The 21,945-nt window shown below is 40.7% G+C and overlaps 1 protein-coding gene and 1 long non-coding RNA gene across 12 annotated transcripts in view; one reads left to right on the forward strand and one right to left on the reverse strand.

Annotated features, from left to right (window-relative positions):
* LOC138748265 (trinucleotide repeat-containing gene 6B protein-like) overlaps window positions 1-21,945 on the forward strand; it is a 220,343-nt gene that overhangs the window by 74,758 nt on the left and 123,640 nt on the right. The gene's annotated exons all lie outside the window — the stretch shown is intronic.
* The window catches only part of LOC138748266 (uncharacterized), an 88,691-nt gene that overhangs the window by 66,045 nt on the left and 701 nt on the right, over window positions 1-21,945 (reverse strand). For all 3 annotated transcript variants that reach the window (XR_011347914.1, XR_011347913.1, XR_011347912.1), the window contains exon 2: window positions 17,606-17,752. This is a non-coding gene — a long non-coding RNA (uncharacterized lncRNA). The remainder of the gene's footprint in view (window positions 1-17,605; window positions 17,753-21,945) is intronic.

Raw genomic sequence — 21,945 nt, forward strand, 5'->3', positions numbered from 1 at the left:
TGCATGCGCGTTGCGCACTTTTACTCGGCTCAGCGAGCCATTTTTGTAGTCCACTTTCTACCGAACAGAGGGAGCGGGCTTCTCTCTCCACCGCGGGCCTCTTCGAACAGGTAAGGCCTTCTCCTTCTTCTTCCGTTGTCTTCTCTTCCTCTCTTCTTACCGTTGGTTTCGACTTTTCTTTTTTCATCGCCATCTTCTTTTCCACCTTTATATTCACTTTACTTTAATTTTTATTTTTGTGCCTTTGTGCTTTCCTTTATTTTTTTCAACTTTTCTGGAGAGGGCTGGAGTTCACCGTCCGGCCACTACTCCATCACGTGACTTCCTCGAGCACACAGTCCTGAGGTGCACCAGTGCTCTGCATGACGTTGCTCAATTCTGCTAATGACCTGGACTTAACACCCCGTTAGGAAGTCCACAGTTCAATTAAAGAGAGGGGTGTTGAATCCCAGCAAAGACAGCTTCTCCACCAGCCTCTGGGGAATGATTGTATTAAATGCTGAGCTAAAGTCGATGAACAGCAGCCTGGCATATGAAGTGTTATTCTCCAGTGGGCCAGGAAGGAGTGAAACAACAAAGCTATAGCATTGTCTGTGGAATGGTTTCTTCTATAGGCGAATTGAAATGGATCCAGCATCTCTGGGATGTGTGGTTTGATGTGTTCATCACTAGATGCTCGAGTCATTGAGGCCTGTTATTGGCACCCTCTTGGGTACCGGGATGATGGTGGCTGCCTTGAACCCTGTGGGAATGATGGATTGCTTCATGAAGACCTCCATCAATTGGTCTTCAGAGTCCTACAGGACTCGACCAGATATGTTGCCTGGTCCTGCTACCTTGTGTGGGTAGAAGGTTGACATAATGGTGGCCGGTACAGTCTTCTCAGCGTTTCTGACAAGTGAGATGTTCTGTGTTCATGATAGGTCACTAGTTACGTGTACTCCTTGGAACTTGGTGCTCTCCACTGCAGAGTTGTTGATGTGCAATGGAGAGTGGTTGTTTCTGGTCCTTCTGAAGTCCACGATCATCTCCTTTGTCTTGTTTACGTTGAGACTCAGCTTGTTACTCTCGCACCAGATAATAAGGTTTTCCAACTCTTCTCTGAGGCTAACTACTTTTTGTGTTATCTGCAAACTTGATGACACTTTTTGAGCTTGATCTGTTTGATTGAAATCTTGGCTGACAGCAATACCAAGTTGCTGATTGTGGACTTTAGGAGGGGACTGCCAGGATATGCCATTCATTGATCGTTGGGGATCAGAGGTGAGGAGGGTGAGTAAATTTAAATTCCTGGGAGTCACTATCTCAAAGGACCTTTCCTGGATCCAACACACAAATGTCATCGTGAAGAAAGCCTGTCAGCGCCTTTACTTTCTCAGAAGTTTGCGGAAGTTTGGGATGACATCAAAAACCTTGGTAAACTGCTGCAGATGTGTAGTGGAAAATGTGCTGATTGGCTTCATCATGGGCTGATATGGGGGGGCGCCAATGCCTCTGGACAGAAAACCCTGCAAACATCCCCACCATTGAGAAAAATCTACATGGAACACTGCGGTTGGAGAGCAGCAATAATCATCAAGGAGATGTATTGGTGCCACAAGACTTGTACCACCAGGTTCAGGAACAGTTGCTACTCCTCTACCATCAGACTCCAAAATAACAAACTCATTCAGAGAATCATTTCAGGACTCTTACTTTGCACATTATTTATTTTCGGGATTGCAGTCAGTTTGTTTGCACCCTTTGTTTATATTTGTCTTTTTTGGATATGTATCTTTTCTTGAGTATGGGTTTTTTGCACTACCAACAAGTAGAAATTCTGCCTGGCCTGCAGGAAAAAGAATCTCAGGTTTCTATGTGATTAAATGTCTGTAATCTTACAATAACTTTGAACTTTAATATCAGTCCAAATCATTGCAACAATGTGGTCACCAAGCTAATTGGCCCAGTCATCTCATCATCTCCGTTTTGTTTTGCTATAATATAATCATTCTGCTATTTTAAATTTCTGAGAGGCTTGTATCCTAATTTAAGAACAGCAATGTAAAGAGCAAACTATAAATTATGAATGAGGGGCATTTAAATATTATATAATTATATATATATATATATATAAAATTATTCATATATATATATAATTGATCATATTTTAAGGGTGGGTCTCGGGATATAGAGTTAACAGCTCTATTTTAATAATCAAGATTCTTTTATTGTCATGTAATAGTGCAGAACATGTAATATTACACAAAATTTCCTTCTGCCTGGCATGATGCAAAGAATCAGTATTACTGATACTTGGCACCCCTTACACTAGAGAGAAAGAAAATTAAAGGAGAGCCCATTCAGAAGTTAATCCATGGCTTTGCTTCCAGCAATCCCGCAGTCTCTGCAGCCATATAAACTCCTGTTTGATCTATTGGCAATTCGAGCTCCAGATCCAAACCTCTGACACAATTGGGCGTCCTTCAGTGCCTGAGGCCCTTTGGGAACCCTTCTTATCCTCTCACTCTCTCAAATCCCAGGTTCTGATACCTGGTTCCTGTAGTCCTGTACACTCACCTGATCACGTCACCTGCAGCCTTTGTGACTCTCAGCTGCTAAGCCTGTGCTGGTTCGTTGCCATGGTCACTGTCCTGACGGGTCCTTCAGCCACTGAGCTACTCGCTGGTCTCCTGTTGTGGTCACCATCCTGTAGGGTCCTCTCCTCTGCTTTTCCTTCTCATTTTGGGGGGTTTTCTCCCTATTTCTGGTGCCTTGCTGCTCCCTTGGAGTCTGCAACCCTTCGTGGCCGCTGTCGAGCATAGACGCAGCTCTCTTGGCCACAGATCCCATGGTTGCAGTTTTAAAAATAAAACACCATTGGCTCCTTGAACTGGCTGTTGAAAACCTGTCTGGAGTCATTGGCATTAGGACCATGCAGCTCAACCCTTTGGAGCATCGCTGTGTCTCTGCCGGATCACAATGCCAGCTGCACCCAGGCAGTCTACAACCTGCAACTAGCCTGATTAAAGCTTTTCTGAATTCTTTAGAGCCGTTGTTCACAGCCAAAGGGAGGAGTTACGCTACAATGAATATACTGCTGCAGCAGTAAAAGTGTTTTCAAGTTCCCATTTTACTTCCTTTCATAACTGGCCTCCCAATGATTCCATCTGCATGAGATCATCCACTCACTTTTGTTGAAAGGCTCAGACTTGGGAAATTGGGAGATATGGAATTTCAGTAAATTGTTAATTAAAATATATCCACTGTACACTTGTAGTTTTGTTTTCCACTCGTGATTCTCAAAGCTTGGTGGCTTCGAGTTGCATCAACCGAAAGCTGACAAGTAAACACAAGTTTCTTTGGGCCCCCAAGTAAACTTAATCACCAGCAGAAAGTTCAAGTTTCTGGGCTGAGTGCCATCTGTTTTTGCTTGGCTGTGTTGAGCAGTGTGGCCCCACTCAACAGATGAGGAAATTCACCATATATTTACTTTGTCTATTAGGAATAAAAGCAGAAAATGTTGAAAATCTTCAACGTCAGGCCACATCTGTAGAGACGGCGTTGTTTTAGTTTGATTGGAACTGGGAAAGGTTAGCAATCAAAGAAGTTACACGGTTGAATGGGTATTGGGAGTGGGGGTTGGTAGGGAAGGGGTGTGGGGCAGGATGTGATTGGGGAGGGAAAGTGGTTGCTGGTGGAGAAAACAGGAATGCAAGAAAGTAGAAGTGGGGATAGTCCACCTGCTCTGCCATTCAACATGATCTGCTTTTCTGTGTCATCTCCATTCTCTAATCTTTCCAAAATTTGTCATCTCTTACCCCAGGAATTAGTGATCTCTATTGGGTTGCCTCTTATGCCAGTATATGCTTTCTTAAATAAGAGGACCAAAACTATACATCATATTCCTATTTCATGTCTAGTTGTAATGCTACTTTGGAATTTCTAAACCTCACTCCCCTTCCCATCAAAGCCCATTTGCCTTTCAAATTGATTTTTGTAGCTGCTTAGAACCACAGAACACTACAGCACAGAAACATGCCTTTTCGGCCCTTCTAGTCTGTGTCAAACCATTTTTTTGTTGCCTAGTCCCACTGACATGCACCCAGACCATAGCCTTCCATCAATGTACCTATCCAAATTCTTCTTAAATGTTAAAACCTGCATTCACCTCAGCTCGCAGCTCATTCCACGCTCCCACCACTCTGTCTGAAGTTCACCTTAAACTTTTCCCCTTTCATTTTTAATCTATGTCCTCTGGTTTGTATCTCACTTACCCTCAGTGGAAAAAGCCTATCTACATTTACTCTGTCCCCCTCATAATTTAAAATACCTCTAACAAATCTCCCATCATTCTTTATTTGAATTTTTCCAAGACTCATGGAACATTATTACCTATGTCATATAACTAGTATTTTAAAATTAGAGTCTCATATGATTGCCCAAATTTTACCACCCCTTCCCCAACTGCTAACATTAAAAAAAAACAATTGTCCATAAAAGGGTGTTTGAGCATGCCTTCATTAATAGACCATATCTTGATCTTCAGGAATTCAATGTTATTAACCTTATATTATTTAAACCTTTTCAGGGAAGTTGATTTTATCCTTAAGCCAGTATGATTCAAATAAGGTTGCCATATTTTAACAATTTTTTAAGATTGTAAGTTATCTTTTCCAGGGGGGCACAACTTTACATGTCCATATTCTAACGAGTAATAAGTAGGGAACTTCCATGTAACAGATATACATTTCCTGGCTACTGCTAGTTCAATCCTCATGGACTATATTGGATATTTGGATAGTTTTGTGGCTTTAACCATAAGATTGCTCAATAAATACACTCATTGACAATATATCCTCATGTACTATATTGGATATTTGGATAGTTTTGCTCAATAAATACACTTCCTGTTCTAATGAAAAATCCACCTATAATTTTTGTCAAAATTTCTGCCAAGTTGTATCAAAAGGATCTTTCTTTCATGCATAGCCAGGTTGAATATAAATGTTCCAACCTCTATACCACACCGAAAACAAGAGTTCAACATTTTAAATTTTAAACAGTGTAATTTTTGTGGTGTAAGATACAATTGGTGAATAAAATGGTGTTGTACCAATCTATATCTGGCATTAATAAATGCTGTTATATTATCAGAGCAAAATTTTGATAAATATTGTTCTTGAATCTTTTCCCCAAGAATCTCCCCTCATTCTTCCATGCTCCAGGGAATAAAGCCCTAACTTGTTTAACCTTACCCTGTAACTCAGTACCTGAAATCCAGGCAACATCTTAGTAAATCTTCTCAGCACTCTTTCTATCTTTTTGATATCTTTCCTGTAGTTGTGACTAAAACTGCACACAATACTCTAAATTTGGCCTCCCCAATGTCTTGTTGCCATTAACATCCCTGCTCCTATACTCAATACTTTGCAACCCTATACACCTGTGACGCCACTTTCAGGGAATTGTGTATCTGTATTCCCAGGTCCCTCTGTTCTACCACACTCCTCAGTGCCTTACCAATTACCGTGTATGTCCCACCTTGGTTTGTCCTCTGCAACACCTCACACTTGTCTGCATTAAATTTCATCTGTTATTTTCCAGCTGGTCCCGATCCCTCTGCAAGCTTTGAAAACTTTCACTGTCCATAACGCCTCCAATCTTAATGTCACCTGCAAACTTGCTGATCTAATTTACCACATCATCATCCAGATCATTGATATAGATGACAAACAACAATGGTCCCAACAGCGATTCCTGAGGCACCCCACTAGTCCCAGCCCTTCAGTCTGAGAAGCAATCATCCACCTCTACTCTCTGGCTTCTCCCGTCCAGCTATTGTCGAATCTATTTCATTACTGAACCATGAATATCTAGCATCTGAACCTTCCTGTCTAACCTCCCATGTGGGACCTTGTCAAAGACCTTACTAATGTCCATGTAGACAACATTTACAGCCTTTTCTTCAACAACTTCCCTGGTAACCTCAAAGCTCTACAAGATCGGTTAAACATGACCTACCACGCACAAAGCCATTTTGATTATCCCTGATTAGTTTCTGGCTATTCAAATAATTGTATGTACGATCTCTTGGAACACCTTCCAATAATTTACCTACAACTGATGTGCTTGCAAATTTATTACATTTCATATATAATAATGTCTATAAGTTTCTGTACTCCACTCTTTCAACTATGATAGTCTTTCCCACTTATAAGTGTATAACTCCATTCTTACCCGTCAAACATCATTTGCCAAGTTTTGCCCACTCACTCAATCTGACCGTACCCCAGACAAACACAAAACCTACAGATGCTAAATTCTTGAGTGAACAACAAGACAAGCTTCTCTTTGTTCAATGACTATATTCTGACCTTGACCCTTGGTCTCCTATGTATTTTGTGTCATCAGCAAATTGGTTACTATACAAACTGTGCTCTCTTCCAAGTTACTAATGTTGGTATTAAATAAATTGTGACACCTTATCAAATACCTTCTGGAGATCTGAATGATCTAAATCTGCAAGTTCCTCTGTTTCGATTGTGTTTGTTACATCTTCAAAGAACTCCAGAAAATTTGTCAAAACATGAAACTTTCTTTGAGAGACTACATCAACTTGCCAACACTTCTGACTGGTCTTTCATTTTCAGCTTTGAGTTTTTTCTCTTCTTGAAATAGAATGTCACATTTATGGTTTTCTAATCTGCTGGTTTTGAAAAACTTAAACCAATGGCTTCACTTTCTCTCCAGTCACTTTCTTTAAAACTTTTGTATAGTTTCCAATACTTTATAATAATTCCTATCACACAGGACAAATTTTTCCTTGCTATTTGAAAAAATTCAATTTGCCAACTTTGATATGTATGCAGTGTTCTCCACCAATTGAAAGTATTGGTTTAAATTACAGTATCTTCTCTTTCTTTGTTTCCCTTTATTCCTGAGTCGTACTGTCCAGGGTTTCTATGCTTGCTTTAGCTAAACTCTTCCTGTCTTTGTTAGGAAGCAGATGAGGAGAGAGGGAATAATGCAAATGATGACTCTCATATTCATGAAACAATATTAATTTATTTGTATAGATGAAATGCTTGTCCTTCATGTTTGCCTGTATGAGTACTATGTCTGGTTGAATGTGCGTGTTTTGCACCAAGTACCGGAGAAAGCTGTTTCGCCGGGTTGTATTTGTACCATCAGATGCCAATAAACTTGACTTGAAAGAGGCCTGAAATTAGCACATTCAATAGAGCCACAGGCTTGCATTGCCAGAGACCTGAAACACCTCTGATGTTGTCTGTGTGGTGTTTGCATGTTTGCCCTGTAACTGCATGGATTTCCATTGGGTCCTCCTGTTTCCTTCGATGTCTTTATGATATGCAGGTTGGTAGATTAATTGGCCACTGTAATTTTTTTCTCATTTCTAAGTGTGGTAGAATCTACAAGAAGTTGATGGGAATTAAAATTGGGAATAATTGGGTGGTTGACAGCACAGATTTGGTGGAAAGTCCAGTTCCCTTGCTGCATCTCCCTTTGTCTAAAGTAGTAAAAGGCTAGTGAATTATAGTCAAGTTTGGAGGAGGTGTAAATTGGAAGAGACAAATTGTAAATTATCAGCAGAGAGAAAAAAAATACATGCTGGGAGTGTGAAATACAAACCTGGAATGGCTGAATGGCTATAGAACACCATTGTGCAGGTGCTCCTCAATTTACGATGGGGTTACGTTCTGTCAAACCCATTGTAAATGAAAAAGAATACCATACCTATCATTTTTTATAATTAAACTTTGAATACCTTTATTCTACATTGGAAAAAAAACATTAATGTACACAGCTGAAAGCACTCTGGACATGAAGAATGTTTGAAGTATTTAACTAAAATTAGTTGCTGAATGGTGGGGATATGAGAGAGTAGCGTACCACATATTGCAAGCACAGAAACAGATCAGAATTTGAAATTGAAAGTATGGATTCAAACCATCATAATTTTGAAAAATCATGTCAGACCATCATAAGTAGGGGAGCACCAGTATTGGAATCAACAATACAGTGGATGGGTTCAGCAGATTGGAAAAGTATGGATAAAGTTAAAGGGAAGGAGATGGCAAGAAAGGATTTAAAAAAATTAACTCTGACAATACAGAGATAAATGTGAGAAAGGTGTTGAATACAGGATTGAAGATGTACTGAAATGCATGTAGTGTATGGAACAACAGTGTATAGATGAGCTTAAAGCACAGTTAGAAATTGGCGGTATGATGTTGTGGGCATCACTGAGACATGACTGAAGGAGAATCACATCTCCGGTTTTAGATTCCGATTTATACTCAGAGTATATATATGAGATCACATCTGGGAGTTAAACATCCAAGGATACATCTAATTGAAAAGACAGTCAGATAGGCAAAGGAGGTAGGAGAATATAGATCATAGAATAATACAGCACTGTACAGGCCCTTTGGCCCTCGATGTTGTGCCAACCCATATATTCCTTCCTTAAAAATAAGTACTAAACCCTCCTTACCCATTTTTCTTTCATCCATGTATCTATCTAAGAGTCTCTTAAATGCCCCCATTGCTTCAGCTTCTACCACCATCCCTGGCAAAGCATTTCAGGCACCCACAACTCTTGGTATATATAAAAAAATCTTACCCTTAAACTTCCCTCCCTTAACTGTACATATGTCCTCTGGTGTTTGGTGATCCTGCCTTAGGAAACAGGTGCTGGCTATCCACCCTATCTATGCCTCTCATAATCTTGTAGACCTAACAAGTCTCCTTTCATCCTTCTATGCTCCAAAGTGAAAAGTCTCATCGCTGTGAACCTTGCCTCATAAAACTTGTATCTCAATCCAGGCAACATCCTGGTAAATCTCCTCTGCACCCTCTCCATAGCTTCCACATCCTTCCTGTTATGAAGTGACCAGAACTGAACACAATACTCTTAAGTGTGCTCTTAGCAAAGATTTGCAGACTTGTAGCATCCATATGAAATCCTTAGTGAGAAGGGGCATAGGATCAGAGGATGTAGAATCTTTGTGGGTAGAGTTGCCAAACTGCAAGGGTAAGAAGACCCTGATGGGAGTTGCATACATTCTGCAGAGAGAAAAGCTAAAATCAAATGTGTCAAAATGACAGTTCAGTAAAGGTAACTGTGGAGGCATGAGAGAGCTGCTGGTTAAACTTGATTGGAATGGGAAACTAGAGCAAAAATGGCAGAATTCTCTGGGAATAACTTGAAAAACAGGATCACTTCATCACAAAGAAACAGCAGCATTCCAAAGGGAAAGTGAAGCAACCATGGCTGACAAGGGAATTGAAAGATGACAGGAAAGCAAAAACGAGGGTATATGATATAGCAAAAATGAGCAGGAAACTGGATAGTAGTGTAGCATTTAAAAACCAACTGAAAACAACAAAAAAGCAAAGAGAGGAAAAAAAATTAAATCTGAAAGTAATTTAGCCAATAACATAAAAGATAGCACCAAAAGTTTTGTTCAGACATATAAAGAGAGGCAAGAGTTAGACATTGCAACACTGGGAAATGTAGCTGGAATAGTAGTAATGGGGGGAAAAAAAAGAAATGGTGGATGAACCAATTAGGTATTTAACATCAGTCATCAATATGGAAGACTCCAATGATGTTGAACAGATTTGTGTGGATCTTCATTTTAATGTTAAACTATATTTATAAAAATGTCTTAGTAAAGAAAATTATAGAGTTAAAATATTGCATCTGTATTCTTAGTAAGTTAGCTGTGGGTGGTACAGGGTCACACCACGTTTATAGAGAACTATTGTTTTCAGAGAAGGGTGCTCATTCTCAGAGTCGACATGTCTTGGAGAGACAGAGTAAACCATGTGTGCTAACCCATATATTCCTTTTTAAAAAAAAACACTAAACCCTCCCTACCCTGTAACCCTTTATCTTTCTTCCATCCATATGCCTGTCTAAGAGCCTCTTAAGTGCCCCTAATGTTTCAGCCTCCACCTCCATCCCTGGCAAGGCATTCCAGGCATCCAGAAACTTACCCCTGATATCTCCCATAAACTTCCCTCCTTTTAATTTGTACAGATGTCCTCTGTTGTTTGCTATTCCTGCCTTGGGAATAATGTGTTGGCTGTTCACCCTATCTATGCCTCTCATAAGCTTGACAACCTCTCATCCTTCTACGCTCTAAAGAGAAAAGTCCCAGCTCTGTTAACCTTGCCTCAAAACTTATTTTCCAATCCAGGCAACATCCTGGTAAATCTTCTTCTCTTCAGCCTCTCCATAGCTTCCACATTCTTCCTGTAATGAGATGACCAGAAATGAACACAATACTGCATAAGTGTGGTCTCATCAGAGATTTGTAGAGTTGCAACATGATCCCTCTTCTCTTGAACTCAATTCCCTGTTAATGAATCCTAGCATCCCATAGGCCTTCTTAACTATCCTATCAACCTGTGCATTGATTTTGAGGGATGTATGGATTTGGACCCCATCCACACTCATAAGTAACTGATCATTAACCCTGTACTCAGCCTTCTAGTTTGTCCTTCCAAAATGCATCCCCTCACACTTATCCAGATTGAACTCCATCTGCCCAACTCTGCATCCTGTCTTTATCCTGTTGTAACCTCTGATAACCTTCAGCTCCATCCACAACTCCTCCAACATTCATATCATCCACAAACTTACTGACCCATCCAACTGCTTCTTCATCCATGTCATTTATAAAGGTCACAAAGGAAAGATTCAAGAATAGAACTCCACTGACCTTCAGACAGAATACTTTCCTTTCTCTACTACTCTGCTTTCTACATGCAAGCTAAATTTTTATTCACACAGCCAAGGTTCCATGGATCTCATGACTTTCTGAATGAGTCTGCCATGGGGGAACCTTATCAAATGTTTACTAAAATCCATATAGACCACATCTACCACCCTACCCTCATCAATTTCCTTTGTTACCTTCTCAAAAAACTTAATTGGACTTGTGAGACATGACCTTCTCTTCACATATATAAAAATAAATATTGTTTAATAAATAATAGTTTTGGAGGATTTGTGTGATCAATTCATTTATTTAGTTCTTCAACAGTCTCACTGCCTGTGGGAAGAAGCCCAGCCATACTGGCTCTGATACTCTTGTATCTCTTTCCTGACGGGAGTAGCTGAAAGATGCTGTGCATGGGGTGGAAGGAGTCCTCAACGATTTTGTGTGCCCTCTTCAATCAATGATCCTGGTAGATCACCTCAATGGAGAGGATGGAGACCAGAGTGATCCTCTCTGCCACTCTTATGGTTCTTTACATTGACCATCAATCCAATTCTCTACAGCAACTGTACCACACTGTGATGTAGCCAGCGAGGGCGCTCTCAATTAACTTGTAGAAAGTTGACATGATGGTGGTGGGTAGCCTTGCCTGCTTTAGTTTTTTCAGGAAGTGCCGATGGACAAGTGAGGAGATGTTGTGTCCAAGATAGATCAACTTGGTGCTCTTCACTCTCTTCACTACTGAGTTGATGTGTAGTGGATGGTAGTTGTTCCTTGTTTCCTTAAGTCCATGATAATCTCCTTCATCTTGTCCACTTTGAGACTCTGGTTGTTCTCACACCATAGCACGAGATTTTACACCTCTTCTCTATAGTGCAACTCATTGTTGCTGATGAGACTAACTAATGTTTGTGTCATCTGCAAACTTGATGGATGACTGTTGGAGCTGGAGCTGGTGTTGCATTCGTGGGTCAGTAGCATGAACAGAAGTGGACTGAGCACATAGCTCTGAGGTGCTTTAGAGGTCAGTGTGATGATGTCTTGTGTGGCTAGGGTTCTCGCCTCGGGTATGGTGTGGGCTTGTTCATTGGGGTAAACGGAGCTTTCTTTGATGTCACCCTGTTTTTCTCATCGAACTGTGCAGAGAAGTCTGTCCGCCTGTTGTCTAATGAACTGTTATGGTCTTGGTACCTTGCCACATGTGCCTTGTGTTTCCGGTGTCGTATAGCTGGCTTCTGTGCGTACCCATACTTGGCCTTCCGGATTGTATGGGAGAGTTCACCATGGCTGCTCTTGGGATCAATATGACTTCTGTCCTGAAGGCAGCATCTTGAGCTCTGAGAAATGCTTGGACCTCTGCAGAGTTACTACTTAGCCCTAGTAGTAAAGTATTTGATCTTGAAGACATCCTCAATGTAGCATAGCTGCAGCCGAGGTATTGAGAACTGCATCCAAGGTTAATCCATACCTTGGATTACAGACATCTTCAATGCATTACTGCAATGCAGATATAGAATCATTGTGGGTTGAGTTAAAAAATTGCAAGGGTTTAAAAAAAAACTTTGTTGGCTGTTATACTGACCTCTAAACAGTAGCTGGCATGTGGACAACAATTTGTAACAGCAGATAGAAAAGGCATGTCAGAATGGTAATCAATGGGGGATTTTAACAGGCAAGTCGATTGGGAAAAGCAGGTTGGGATTGGATAGTGAGAGAGATTTTGTAGAAAGTCTATGAGATGGTTTTTCAGAGCAGCTTGTTGCTGAGCCCACAAGGAGATTGGCTATTATGTATTTTACCTGAGATGATTAGGAAGCTTTGGGTAAAGGGACCATTAGGGGGGCAGTGATGACAATATGATTTTAAATTCAAAGCCAGCCAGATATGTCGGTATTTCAGTGCAGTAAAACAGAATTACAGGGGCATGAGATTTGAAGAGGTCACTAGTAGAGAAGATGGCAGAACAGCAGTGGGTGGAGTTTCTGCAAGAAATGGGGAAGGTGCAAGAGAAATACATTTAAAAAAAAAAGGAAATATTCAAAACGGAAAAAATGTCAGAACTGTGGATGACTAGGGAAGACAAAGTCCATGTGAAAGCAAAAGAGAGGGCATACAAGGAAGCAAATATTAGGAAAGATAAGAGGATTGGGAAGTTTTAAATGAAGTTGCAGAAGGTGACAAAAAAATTCAGCGAAGGGAAAGATGAAGTATAAAAGTCGGCTCGCAAATAATATCAAGGAAGATACAAAAAGCTGCATGTATATAAAGAAGAAAAGAGAAGTGAGAGTAGATATGGGACCACTAGAAAATGATGTTAGAGAGATAAGACAAGGAGATGGCAGAGGAACTAAACAAGTATTTTGCATCATTCTTCAACGTTGAAGATACTAGTGGTGGGCCAGATGTCTAAGGGTATTAGGGAAGGGAAGTGAGTGGAGTTACTATTTCAAGTGAAAAAGCTGAATGGTCTAAGGGGAGGATTAGTCTCCTGGGACCAGATGGGTTGCACCCTCAAGTCCTGAAAGAGGTAGCGGTGGAGATTGTGGAGGCATTGGTAATGATCTTTCAGAAATTAGTAGATGATGGAATAGTCCTGGAGGACTGGAAATTTCAAATCTCACCTCACTATTCAAAAAGGGAGTGAGGCAGCAGAAAGGAAATTATAGACCGGTTAGCCTGGTGTCAGTGGTTGGTCTGATGTTAAGAGTTGATTATCGAGGATGAGGTAATGGAGTTCTTGGAGACACAAGACAGGATAGTCCAGAGCCAGCATGGTTTCCTGAAGGGAAAAATTTTGCTTGTCTACCCTATTGGAATTCTTTGAGGAAGTGACAAGCAGGCTGGATAAGGGAGATGGAATGGATTTGAATTTTCAGAAAGCATTTGACAAGGTTCCACACATGAGGCTACTTAACAAAGTAAGAGCTCCTGGTATAACACAAACATGCTAGCATGTGTAGAGCATTGGCTTATTGGCAGGAAACAGAGAGTTGGAATACAAGGATCATATTTGGATTGGCTGCCATTTGCTAGTGATGTTCCACAGAGGTCAGTGTTGGGGATTCCTTTTTTATGTTGTAAATTAATGATTTGGATTATGGAATGAATGGCCGTGTGCCCAGTTTGCAGATGATACAGTTTGGTGGAGGAGAAGGTAAGAGTAGAGGAAACACGGAGGCTGCAGAGGACTTAGATTAGGAGAATGGGTGGCAAATGAAATATAATGGACTTTGGTAGCAAAAGTAAATGGGCAGACTAGTTTTGAAATGGGGAGAAAATTTAAAATATCCAGATGCTAATTGACCTGGGAGACCACCTCATGCAGGATAACCTGAAGGTTGAGACAGTGGTGAAAAAGGGAAATACAATGATGGCATTCATTTCAAGAGGAATAGAATGAGATGTTGATACTTTATGAGGGACTGGCGAGACCTCACTTGAAGTATTGTGACCAGTTTTGGGTTTTTCATTTTAGAAAGATGTGCTGACATTGGAGAAGGTGCAAAGGAGGTTCACTAGGAAGTTTCCAGGAATGAAAGGGTTATCATATGAGAAACGTTTGATAGCTCCGAGCCTGTATTCATTGGAATTTAGGAAAATGAGGAGCTCATTGTTGACAGTGTAGATGTAGAAAGGTTGTTTCCCATGGTGGGAGAGGTAGGACAAGAGAAAACAAATGCAGGAATGAATGGAGTCGGTGTAATAGAAATGTGTAGGAATTTCTTCAGCCAGAGGGTGATAAACCTATGAAATTAGTTGCTAAAGGCAGTTGTGGAGTCCAGGTCATTGTCTATTTAAGGCAGAGATTGATAGGTTCTTGATTAGCCAGGGCATCAAAGGTTATGGGGAGAAAGTGGGGCTGAGTGGGAAAATGGATCTGCTGTTGATTAAATGGTGGGGCAGACTTGATGGGCTGAATAGTCTATTTTTGTTCCTGTCATCTTTAGAAAAATTTTTTTACATTTTTCACACTGTGAACCATATCAATCAAAATACATACAAACATTTCCCTCTTAAGTATACACAGTGGCATTTTCTCCCCTTTTTCCCCCCCCTACCTTCCCTCCCCCCTCCAAACCCATTTAACGTTCAACATATACAATACAATAAAACCATTAAACAATGTCATCATATGTTCCTATCATCTTAATGCACTCGTAGCTAGCCACTGAGCTCATGTATGTCTTGATGTTTACGTGACCATTGTAGGTGGATGCCTCCCGGAAACAGCTCCAGTCCAAGGTGAGGGCGAAGGACAGCCAGGATGTTTTCTCTGTAGGGGGAAGTTTACATGCCTTTGGTAAGACTGTTTTCAGATTGTGCGCGGCTGAAGTCACCAGCTAAAATCAAGGCCTTGTCATGGTGGGAAATCTGGGCTTCACAGATGGCACTGTAGAGCTCCTTCATGGCTTCATCCTCATTAGCTGAATGTGGAACGTAGAACGCAGCAATCAGTGTTGCTGAGAATTCCCACTGAACAGAAGGTCTTTACAACAGAAACATTTGTGCACTTGCAGGTAGATAAGGAAGGCATTTGGAGTGTTAGCAACTTTTCAAGAGGACTAAAACTAAAGCCTCAGCATCACATCTTTACCTTTATAAGGCATTGGTCAGACCACATTTGGAGTATTGCTAGCAGTTTTGGTGCCCATATGTAAGGAAGGATCTGCGAGCTTTGGAGAGGGTCCAGAGGATATTTACGAGAATGATCCCGTGGTTGAGAGGGTTAACATGTTGAGTGATTGATGGTTCTGGACCTGTACTCATTGGAGTTTATAGAAGGATGAGGGGTTATATAAAATAATCTAAATAATCTGAATATTGAAAGGGCTAGATGAATGGATGTGGTGAAGATGTTTCTAGTAGTGGATGAGTCTATGACCAGAGGACACAGCCTCAGAATAAAAGGATGTCTCTTTGGAACAGATGAAGAGAAATTTATTCAAAATATTGTGTATCTGTGAAATCCATTGCCACCTAGAGATGTGAAGGCCAGGTCAATGGGTATATTTAAAGCAGAGGTTGATAACTTCTTGATAAGTAAAGGTGTCATAGGTTATGGGGAGGTATCTTGTGTTTTTAACACCTGTACATTTACCCCTTTCCTTTTCACTGTTTGGGAACCTAAACAGCCTTTCCAGCAGAAGCAGTAATTCATTTTAATTTCTTTCACGATTCCTTTATTAGTGCAGAACATGTAAAACAGGTTGTACCTCTTTCATCTGGCCCTATTGGGACCTGGCCATTGCAAGACCATAGAAAATACCGGAAAACAGAAATGGATCCCTATGTGAACATATCAAAGATAGAACAAAGCTTAAAACAGGGAATAATACTGTGAGGTGGCATCGTTAGCGCAGCAGTTAGTGAAATATGCTATCCATAAGGAGTTTGTACTAACGGTGACAGATTCAACCTTTACACTGCCAGTGATCAGGACTGGGGTTCGAGTCCGACGCTGTCTGTTAGGAGTTTATCCTAAGAGAGTGGCAGATTCAAATGTGCCAAGCCATGGGAGTTGTGGATAAAAGAGGTACAACTGTAATATAAATTGCCTTCTGCCTTCCATAAGGCAAAGAGTGGTCATTAGTGTTGCCTGGTGTCCCTTAGAGTATGAGAGAAAGAGAAGTAAAAGAGAGCCCCTTCAGAGTTGCTGTTACTGCAGCTCCAGTGTAGTAAGTTTGGTGCTTGCAATGTGGACTCCTATTCTTTTGGAGAATCTACATTCAGATTGGAAGATTGCTTTGTGCAAGTCTAGAATTCAGTTGTTGGCTGAGACCTTGAGATCCTGGTTGTTTGCCTCTTTAATTATCCATCACATTCCAATTCTGACTTAAAACTTTGTGGCCTCCTGCACCAACAAAAAATGACATATTCTCTTCCATCTTGGCATGCTATACCCTTCTAGATTCTTTTCATTTCTCCATTATCTCTGAAGGTAAATTGCTTGTCTTCTCTCCAGTTGTACACATTTCCTTTGTGATAAAGGGTCTGGTCCTGAAATGTTGACAGACAATTTCTGTGCATGGATTCTCTCTGACCAACTGAATTCCTCCAGCAATTCTTTGCTCAAGATTCCGCATCTGAGGCTTTTGCATTTCTTTATTGTCCAACCTGCTGAGCACGGCCCCACAGCCCCTGCTATTGGTAATGCAGCAAAAAGAGTGATAATCTGCCTCTTAACTGCTACATTCACAATATTCAAACTGCCCTCTCCATCCCTCCCTCTCTCTCTCTCACCTTTTCCAAAATGGAGATTTATTGTCAGTTCTGGAAGATTATGTTAGGATTTGTCAGAGGATTAGGTGTACCTTCTTGAGTTTATATGGAGATTCATTGCTCCAATATTGGAGGTTGGAATAGGGAGAGGATGGGTGTGGACTTTTCTTTTCCAATGGAAGCTGCTAAAAGTGTTACTCAACGTTAGAAACTACCATATATTTTGGTGTATAAGTCGACCTCTCCCTTTTTCAGTCTCATTTTAAGGGTTTTCTGGTATATCCATCATATGTCAACCCCCATTTTCTGGCTGCCTGAGGTGCCCTGTTGACTGGCGTATAAGTTGACCCCCAAAGCTCGTGACTTCTGTGGTTGGCCGTTGACCCCCCCCCCCCCGATCACTTGGATTTATCTGCTTGGCATTGGAAGGAGGTGATTGCTATCATGGAGGGTCCATCGACACAATGCAACATGCAATGAAAATTTGAAATGAGTTTTAAGTTGGAAGTGACAGAAATGGCCAAGAAAACTATGGATAGACAATGTGTGGAATAGGCAGTTTATGCAAAGAACGGAATTTGCTGGTCTGGGATGTGTTTTGTAGCCACTTAACTGAGAACTCTAAAAGTAGATTAGCAATGCATAATACTTACATGGCAATTATCCTGGGTGGTTTGATGTCTATGACTCCTGAGTCTTTCTGCTTTAGCCCCCGATGGGAGCCAATGCCATGCTCTTAAAGTTTAAAGTTCAGAATTATTGTCAGCGTGACATCACATACAACCCTGAGATTCTTCTTCCTGTGGACCAGGATGAATTTATAATTTAAAAAAAAACTGTACTCAGGAAAAGAATACATATATAAAAGAGAAGAAATATAAAACGTATTGCGCAATACAGAAAATAAATACCATATATTTTGCCATACAAGTCAATCGGCATATAAATCGACCCACACTTCAGCCTAATTTTAAGGGTTTTATAGTATGTCTGGTGTATAAGTCAACCCCCATTTTCTGACTGCCTGAGGTGCCCTGTTGACTGGCCTACGTTGACCCCTCCCCCAAAGCTCGTGATGCCTAAGATGGGCTATTGACCAGCGTATATGTTAAGCTTCCCCCCATAGATCACATGGATTGATCTGCTGGGTGTTGATTGCTGTCATGGAGAGTCCATTGACCTAACGCAGCATGGGATGAAAATATGAAGCGAGCTTTAAGTTGAAAGTGATAGAAATGGCCAAGAAAACCAAGAACTGCGCTGCTACGAGAAAATTTGATGCACATGAGAAGTTGGTAAGAGATTGGAGGAAGAAAGAAGAGACTTCAAGAAAAATACCAAAAAAGGTAATGTTCATTGAGAAAAGGAATCTCCTGTTGGCCAGAGTTGGAAAATAACGTTGCAGAATGGGTCCGTGAACAGAGGCAAAATCGTTACGTGGTCACTCGAGATAAAATAAGAACATTTGCACTGCAGTGGACCAAGTCGCACCCAGACCTCAGTGATGCTTTTGAGGCAACAGCCGGCTGGTGCAATCGTTTGATGAACAGGAAAACTCTGGTATTACTCCAAAAAACAAAAATAGCACAGTAATTATGAAAATATCTTGATCATAAAGGTCTAAGTTTTCGCCAATTTATTCTAAGGAACCGGGAGAAACACCAGTTTGCATTGGCAAATGTCGGAAACGTGGACGAAACCCTCATGAATTTCAACATGACAGGCAATAGAACAGTGGAATGGAAAGGTGTTAAAACCGTGCAAACCAGAAGTACAGGCCATGAAAGGGTCAGGTTTATCGTGCAAGGCCGACGGGACGATGTTAAGACCTGTGGTAATCTTCAAGCGCAAAATTAAACCAAAATGAAATTCCCTGCAGGTATTTTTGTACATTTTCATGAAAAAGGATGGATGGATGAAAATGGCGTAAAACTGCGGACAGACAATGTGTGGAACAGGCGGTTTATGCAAAGAACAGAGTTTGCTGGTCTGGGACGTGTTTCGTAGCCATTTAACTGAGAACACGAAAAGTAGATTAACACTGCATAATACTTACATGGGTGGTTTGACGTCTATATTGCAACCTCTCAATTGAACAAGCCATTCAAAGACCATGAGTGCGATGAATGGAATATATGGATGTCGAGTGCAGAAAAGTCGTTTGCAAAAGCCGGGCAATGGGTGCTGCATCACTTCATATGCTGGGTAGCCTGGTGCTCAAGGCAGGGGACAAAGTTAAAATAGAGACTGATCAAATCATTTAAAAAATGCGGTATCTCTCGTGCAATTGATGGCTCGGAAGATGATTCATTGTGGGACACTGACGACGAAGCTGAAACTGCCTCATCAGATACAGACTGAGACCCATATGCTGACTGTTTAAACAGTGAGGGTATGGATGTGCTTGGTGCCTTCATTGCTTCAGACGATTATAGTGAGAGTGATTTTGAAGGGTGTTGTTTTCAATAAAAGTCTGTCACAGTCTTTTTGTTTGGTTTTTAAATTCAACTTATATGCCAAATCAGCACGGATTGGATTTTGAGCAGAATTTAATTTCTCAAAAGTATCGACCCTTTTTTTTAGTGTTTTTTAAAAGTTTCATGACTCGACGTATGCTAAAATATTGAGAAATCAAGCCAGAATAAATTCTCAAAATGCCTATACTAGAATACAACTTTCACATGGTCAAAATTAGTACTAAATTAGAATCATATGCCGGGATTATAGCATCTTACTCTACAACTTAAAATCTTAAATAGTGCCAACTTTTTGGGCTATTGAAACTGAGATTATAAAATGGTAGAGATTATGGGGTAGATGTTTGGAATAAACATCAGTATTATTGGAGAATCGTGGCATGTTTTTTCGGTGGTCCTGCCTGTCCCGCATCGGACTTGTCAGTCACCAACAAGCCTGCAGCAGACGTGGACATACCCCTCCATAAATCTTCGTCTGCGAAGCCAAGCCAAAGAAAGATAAAGAAGAAAAGCTGCTACAAAATTATTTTTAATAAAACAGATATGGATTTAAAAATGGTCCTTATTTCTAACTATCTGTAATCTGGGGGAACAGCAGTCAAATAGTATTCTGGTTCAGTTTTTTCCCCCCCATTCTGAAACTAATTAAAGTGTGAGAAACAGGCACCCCCATTCAGTCACTGTGGACGGAATGATCTTGGCCTCAGAGAGAATTTCATTCTTTTGGGAATTCAACATTTAAGAGGAAAGAAGATCTGTTTTGGATTTGAATGAAATCCATGGCTCAGCCTTGATTTGCTTCTATCCTCTGAGAAAATAAATTCTTCATATCTCTGATATGGGCAGCTCCCTTATTCTGAAATGTATTCTGAATTCTCCAATGAAAGAAAATTTGGCCTCTTGGAAAGAGTTACTTTTACACTGCAATATATGGCATCAACTCTTACCTTCTCAAAATCGTTTCTCATACACAGCTTTGTAGTGTGCTAGCATGTAGTATTTATGATATTCTGGTTGCAATGGGAATGTAATTTTAGAATCTTTTGTGCTGAGTTTGTCTCTGAGATCTAGCTGCTAAACTGATTATTCACCTTTTGATTCTAACGTAATGTCTGCAATAATTCAGGAGCCCAGGATTTAGGGTATGTGTTGTACATTGTTGAATCCAATATGATACTGGCGTGGTCTTTGACTATTGCTCAGGCTCCACGCACAGCAGCGACTTCTACATACTCAGGAATCTGTTTTGCCTGTGGTTTGAAAGTTGAATTACGTCAGCATTCCAGGGCTTGTTGTGGTACATGTTGCAGTGTTGATCATTTGAACTGCCACAAAATACCAAACTTCATGACTTGTTAATGATAATAAATTCTGATCCTGAAAATATTGTGGTGCGATGTGTTGTTCCAGTAATGTGAAGTTGATCATGCTTATTGCTTCCTGAAGGATAAGGGGAGGGGTTTAAATCCCAAACAACAGCAAAAAATTAGAACTACTGGGGAGCTAAAACTGAGGAAGAAACTGTTAACCCATCCAGGATAAACCAGAGAAATATGGGTTCAAGGGGTAAGTGCTTCTTGGCAGAATGAATTAAGGAATACAGTTAGCTGTTTGGACTTTTTCCAGCAAAATCGACTATCTTGTTAGACCTAAATGATCTGTTCCTGTTCCTGAAAATCAAAATATTCTTAAGATCACTCTGTGTACCAGTGTAATATCTTATAATGCTCTTTATCTTGAAATGTGCAACACTGGACATATTGTGCACTTGCCAGTTTCTTCTGTTCAGCAGAAAGCAAAAAAAAAAACTGCAGGGTCTTTTTTGCTTCACTCAGGAAGGTCCTTGTCAGTTTTCACAGAGAGATTTGTTGCACATTTATTTCCATCGGCCACTTCAGTGTCTTGCCAAAGAAACTTGCCCCCTCAGGGTTCTCCAGATGATAACCTCTTTCTTTTAGGTCACCACAGAGTTCCTTTTTGTTTCCCTTATTCCAAGTGAAACATGAGAAAGCCAGTCCTCTCCTCTTGCATGAACCACAAAGGCTTTGACCAGGATGAACAAAGCACTTACAACCTGTCTTCCAAATGGGGTTTTCCACAAGCTTGCCAGCTTGTCCTGTTCCAGTCCCAGCTGCTGTTGCTGCTGTAACACTGTAGAACTGATCTCTCTCTCTCTCTCTCTCTCTCTCTCTCTCTCTCTCTCTCTCATACACACACAAAGAAAGCCTGTTTGACTCTCTCTGCTTGCAAAACCACATGACCCTCTTAGAACAGCAAGTTCCCTTCCGGACAATATGTGGCTCTGATAAGCTCTTTCATCTGTTGCCTTTTTGTAAACAACAATCCATTAATGAAGTCTCTTGTCACTCTCCAAAGCTCTTGCAAAGGCTGTGGCGCCGATAAGTCTAGCATTAGCAGAGCTCCAGTATTTCAAATAAGATCGGTTTTAAAGTATTTGTAAGTAACCTACACTAACAAACCTTACCCCAATTTATCTCCCAAAAACATATCTATAT

The sequence above is a fragment of the Narcine bancroftii genome, chromosome 13 (assembly GCF_036971445.1).
Source record: "Narcine bancroftii isolate sNarBan1 chromosome 13, sNarBan1.hap1, whole genome shotgun sequence".
Taxonomy (NCBI): Eukaryota; Metazoa; Chordata; class Chondrichthyes; order Torpediniformes; family Narcinidae; genus Narcine; species Narcine bancroftii.